Consider the following 6,080-nt stretch of genomic DNA (forward strand, 5'->3'; position numbering starts at 1 on the left):
AAATAAAATTAAAAATCTTTTTGGCTTTTTATCCCACTTTAATCAATCAAATATTATCAAAAATATGCGCCCCTCTTTTCGGTAAAGTAATTTCGGTTCCAAGACCTAATTTAACTCATGACGAATTTTTGAAATATTTTGGGTTGATTGATTAAAGATATTTATACCTTAAGAATAAACGTTAAATTTCGCAGTGATGTAATAAATTTTTGAATGATATCAATAATTTCGGTCGCCAAACCTAATTTTATTCAATACCAATTTAATACTTTATAGCGAACAAATTAGCGTTTATTATCAAAAGGTTAAAAATAAAAATAAAAATAAAGACTGTACAGACTTACCTGTGAAATAGATTTCTTAGTTATATGATCTATCCCATTCATAAGATAGTCGGTTTAATTGGTTTTCCATGGCTACATAGGCGTAACCTCGAGCATTCAGTGTCTTTTCTTCTAAACATATGAACGGTCCGTCTCTGCATAAAGTAACAAATTCGGTATTTGAATAGGTTTGATTATTTGAACATTTACCTCCATGTGACCATTTTCCGCATTTATGACATCTTTCTAGGTGTCGTGCTCTTCTTTTCGCTGCGGATTTTGATTTTCCTTTACCAAATTGTAACTTATTATCTTCGCATCTGGATTCTTTTCTAACTCCATCCAATCTTTCTCTGATTACTGATACTATTTCACTCGGTAGTGTGTCATTATTACGTTTAGTGATCAAAGCGTGTAGCATTAGACCATGGTTTAGTTCACAGGCAGTCTTCATTTTGTAAAAACCTAAAAAAAAAACAAAATTCAGAATGGGGGGAGAAGACTAGTTCTTTAGGGTCTGCTAGGGAAAGACCATTCGGGTTCCATTTTCGAGAACTACACGAAAACAGACAATCTAACTCTAACAGAAATACATATTATCCTTTAAAGACTTGATTCTCCCCACACTTAGTTAGCTGTGGTGTCGAAATTGTGATTAACTTCGTTGTCAACTTCCATCGGACTATCTATGTAGTGTTTAACTCTGTGACCATTAACTTTAAATTCAATCCCATTTGAATTTATTAATTCTATCGTTCCGTATGGGAAAACTCTTTTGACTATGAATGGTCCAGACCATCTTGATTTCAATTTTCCAGAAAATAGCTTGAATCGTGAATTGAAAAGAAGAACTCTGTCTCCTTCTTTAAATTCTTTTGAACTTCTGATTCTTTTATCATGCCATTTCTTCGTTCTTTCTTTATAGATTAACGAATTTTCGTATGCTTCATGTCTTAATTCTTCTAATTCGTTTAGTTGACTTAATCGTAGACGTCTGGCTTCATGTAAATCAAGATTACATGTCTTCAAAGCCCAAAATGCTTTGTGTTCAATTTCTACTGGAAGATGACATGCTTTTCCATAAACAAGTCTAAAAGGTGTGGTTCCAATTGGAGTTTTGTAGGCTGTTCTAAAAAGCCCAGAGTGCATCCTCCAATTTAATGGACCATTCCTTCGGATTTGATCCTACGGTTTTCTCTAGAATACGTTTTAAAGCTCGGTTGGTATTTTCAACTTGTCCACTTGTTTGTGGATGATATGCGGTGGAGATTTTATGAGTTACTCCATATCTTTTAAGAACTTTCTCAAGTTGATTATTACAAAAATGAGTACCCCGATCACTTATTAAAGCTTTCGGTGTTCCAAACCTTGCAAAAAGACGTTTAAAAAAGTTGACTACAACTCGTGCATCGTTAGTTGGGAGAGCTTGTGCTTCCGCCCATTTAGATACATAATCAATGGCTACGAGAATATAGAGATTATTATGAGATTTTGGAAATGGACCCATAAAGTCAATACCCCAAATGTCGAATACTTCACATACTTGTATGACATTTTGTGGCATTTCATCACGTTGACTTATTTTTCCGGCCCTTTGACAAGCATCACAGGATTTGCAAAGAAGGTGTGCGTCTTTGTAAATTGTAGGCCAATAGAATCCAGCATCATAAACTTTTCTTGCTGTTAGTTGAGGCCCATAATGCCCTCCTGTTGGTCCTGTGTGACAATGGTTTAATATTTTACTAGCTTCATCTCCAAATACACATCGGCGTATTATTCCATCGGGACAACTTTTAAACAGATGTGGATCTTCCCAAAAATAGTGTTTTATATCACTGAAGAATTTCTTTCGTCTTTGGTACGATAATCCTTTTTCAAGGAATCCACATACTAAGTAGTTTGCATAGTCTGCAAACCATGGAATTTCTTTATAATCTATCTTCAATAGATATTCATCAGGAAAGTTGTCTTGTATGGCCGATTCATTTAGAACTTCTAATTCGGGATTTTCAAGACGAGAAAGATGATCAGCGGCGAGATTTTCTGCTCCTCTTTTATCTCGGATTTCAATATCAAACTCTTGTAAGAGTAAGATCCAACAGATTAATCTTGGTTTAGCATCTTGTTTTGAAAATAGGTATCTAAGAGCAGAATGGTCGGTATAGACCACCGTTTTTGCTAGAACGAGATATGATCGAAATTTGTCAAAACAAAGACAATAGCAAGGAGTTCTTTTTCAGTAGTTGTATAGTTCGTTTGTGCTCCTTGTAACGTCTTACTAGCATAATATATAGGTTGAAATCATTTTTCAATCCTTTGTCCTAAAACGGCTCCCATTGCAAAATCACTTGAATCGCACATTAGTTCAAATGGTAGATTCCAATTTGGTGTTATCATGATCGGTGCATTAGTTAGTTTCTCTTTAAGAATTTTAAAAGATTTGATACATTCATCTGAAAAGATGAATGGAGCATCCTTTTCTAGGAGTTTATTCATAGGAGTGGCAATTTTAGAAAAATCTTTTATGAAACGTCGGTAAAAACCGGCATGCCCTAGAAAACTCCTAACTCCTCTAACATTGGTGGGATGTGGAAGTTTAGCAATTACATCTACTTTAGCTCTATCCACTTCAATTTCTTCTTTTGAAATTTTATGACTAAGAACGATGCCTTCTTTAACCATAAAATGGCATTTCTCCCAATTAAGTACTAGATTTGATTGTTCGCATCTAATAAGCATTCGTTCCAGATTAACTAGACATGATTCAAATGTATCACCGAAGACTGAAAAGTCATCCATTAAAACTTCCATGCATTCTTCTATCATGTCGTGAAAAATCGCCATCATACACCTTTGAAAGGTTGTCGGGGCGTTACAAAGTCCAAATGGCATGCGTTTGTAAGCAAAAGTACCATAAGGGCACGTTAATGTGGTTTTCTCTTGGTCCTCGGGTGCTATTGGAATTTGAAAATATCCGGAAAATCCATCTAGAAAACAATAGTAACTATTTCCGGCTAATCTTTCCAACATTTGATCTATGAAAGGTAAGGGAAAGTGATCTTTTCTGGTGGCGTCATTTAATTTTCTATAATCAATACACACACGCCATCCTGTTACAGTCCTAGTAGGAATAAGCTCATTTTTCTCATTTGTAATGACAGTCATGCCACCCTTCTTAGGCACGCATTGAACTGGGCTTACCCATGGACTATCAGAAATTGGATAAATTAAACCTGCATCTAGCAGTTTAATAATCTCTTTCTTAACTACATCTTGCATATTAGGATTTAGTCTTCGTTGGCGTTGCACATACGTTTTATGACCTTCTTCCATAAGGATTTTATGTGTGCAATACGAAGGACTTATTCCTTTAATATCATGAATTTTCCATGCAATGGCTGGTTTATGAGCTTTCAACACAGAAATGAGTTGTGATTTCTCATTTTCAGTAAGAGAAGACGATATTATTACAGGTAATTCAGATTCACCATGTAAATAAGCGTATTCCAAATGGTTTGGAAGTGGCTTTAACTCCAATTTCGGAGGTTCTTCTATCGATGATTTATATCGATATCTGTCTTCTTCTTTTAGCATTTGAATTTCTTCTGTTGTTGGTTCATATCCATTAGCTATAAGTGTAGCTAACATTTCAGCTTCATCAATTGGTTCATTACCTTCTCCTAAAGAACATTCTCCTGTTCCTTGTAATTCTGGAAATTCTTCTAATAATTCTGCATGTGCATCTATAGTTTGAATATAATAACATGTATCATCTGCAGATTGTGGTTGTTGCATTGCTCTATCAACTGAAAAGGTAACACTCTCATCCTCTATACTTAGGGTCAATTTCTTACCGAACATGTCTATCAATGCTTTAGCCGTGTTTAAGAATGGTCTTCCTAATATGAGAGGAACTTGAGAATCTTCTTCCATGTCCAGAACAACAAAATCTACTGGAAATACTAAAGTACCAACTTTAACTAGCATGTTCTCCATTATCCCTCTAGGATATTTTATTGATCTATCGGCTAGTTGTATGCTTATTCTGGTTGGTTTCAATTCTCCAAGGTCTAGTTTAGCGTATAGTGAATACGGCATTAGATTTATACTAGCACCTAAGTCGGCCAATGCTTCTATTGAACTAAGACTACCCAGAAAACATGGAATTGTGAAACTTCCTGGATCAGATAGTTTTTCTGGTATCTTATTCAACAGCACTGCTGAACAATTAGCATTCATAGTAACAGCCGAGAGTTCTTCCATTTTCTTTCTATTTGTGATTAGATCTTTCAAGAATTTAGCATATCTAGGCATTCCTGAAATCACATCAATGAAAGGAAGATTTACATTTATCTGTTTAAACATATCCAAGAATTTGGATTGCTCGGCTTCAAGTTTCTCTTTCTTCATTTTACTCGGGTAAGGAAGTGGTGGTTGGTATGGTTTAACATAAGGTTTAGCCTTAACTGTGTTATCTTCATTAACCTTTTCAACTACCGGTTCTTTTTCCTTATCTTGATTAGGTTGGGGTTCTTGTGGAGTAGGAATAGCTTCATCAGAAGTTACAGGTATTTCAGGTGGTTTAAGCGTTGTACCACTTCTTGTGGTAATGGCTTTAGCTGTTTCATTCCGGGGGTTAGCATTTGTATCACTAGGTAGACTTCCCGGTTTTCTTTCACCTATTAACCTTGCTAGGTTACTTACTTCTTGTTCCAGATTTTGAATAGAAGCTTGTTGATTTCTAAATGCTTGAGCATTTTGTTCATTAGTTTGTTTTTGAGATGTGAAAAACTGCGTTTGAGTTTCAACTAGCTTCGTCATCATATCTTCTAAATTTGGCTTTTTATCATCGGTTTGTTGCGGTGGTTTATTTTGAAAATTAGGTCTTTGCTGGTTGTAAGTATTATTGGATACTTGTTGATTACTAGGACCTTGTTGGTTGTTGTATGGAATATTTCTGTTATAATTCTGGTTTTGATTGTAAATCGGTCTTGGCGGTTGATAATTATTCTGATAATTATTTCCAGGCCTTTGGTTTATGTATGAAATATTCTCTCTTTGTTCCATTGTTAATTCAATACTGAGACAATCTTTTGTCAAATGTGGTCCTCCACACTGCTCACAACTAATTCGTATTGAGTGAATATCTTTAGTCATCTTTTCCATTCGTCTCTCCACAGCATCTATCTTTGCGGAAATGGAATCTAAGTCATGGCTAGAATCTGCTCTAGCTGCTTTAGATGATCTAACGATATCTTTTTCTTGGTGCCACTCATGTGAGTGGGAAGCAGTGTTATCAATAATTTTGTAAGCATCAGTTTCGGTTTTCTTCATAATAGAACCACCAGCTGCTATATCTATGTCTTTCCTTGTAGTGATGTCGCATCCTTGGTAGAATATTTGTACTATTTGACAGGTGTCTAAACCATGTTGCGGACATCCTCTTAATAACTTTCCAAATCTTGTCCATGCCTCATATAGAGTTTCATTTGGTTTCTGTGTAAACGTAACAATTTCTGCTTGAAGTCTTACGGCTTTAGATGCAGGAAGAATTGTTTAAGAAATTTTTCAACTAAAACATCCCATGTATCGATCGCCCCATCAGGTAACGATTCCAACCAATCTTTGGCTTCTCCCTTTAAAGTCCAGGGAAATAACATGAGATATATCTGTTCATCCTCCACTTCTCGGATTTTAAATAGTGTGCAGATCCTATTAAAGGTACGAAGATGTTCATTTGGATCTTCCTTCGGCGCA

At 35.5% G+C, this 6,080-nt stretch overlaps 1 non-coding gene across 1 annotated transcript; it reads left to right on the forward strand.

Annotated features, from left to right (window-relative positions):
• The first annotated feature begins 5,745 nt into the window (after positions 1-5,745).
• LOC139846266 (small nucleolar RNA R71) lies at positions 5,746-5,852 on the forward strand. Its single transcript, XR_011758993.1, has one exon. It is a non-coding gene; the product is annotated as a small nucleolar RNA R71 (small nucleolar RNA).
• The last annotated feature ends 228 nt before the right edge of the window (positions 5,853-6,080 follow it).

This window comes from Rutidosis leptorrhynchoides, chromosome 4, assembly GCF_046630445.1.
Source record: "Rutidosis leptorrhynchoides isolate AG116_Rl617_1_P2 chromosome 4, CSIRO_AGI_Rlap_v1, whole genome shotgun sequence".
In the NCBI taxonomy this organism is placed as follows: Eukaryota; Viridiplantae; Streptophyta; class Magnoliopsida; order Asterales; family Asteraceae; genus Rutidosis; species Rutidosis leptorrhynchoides.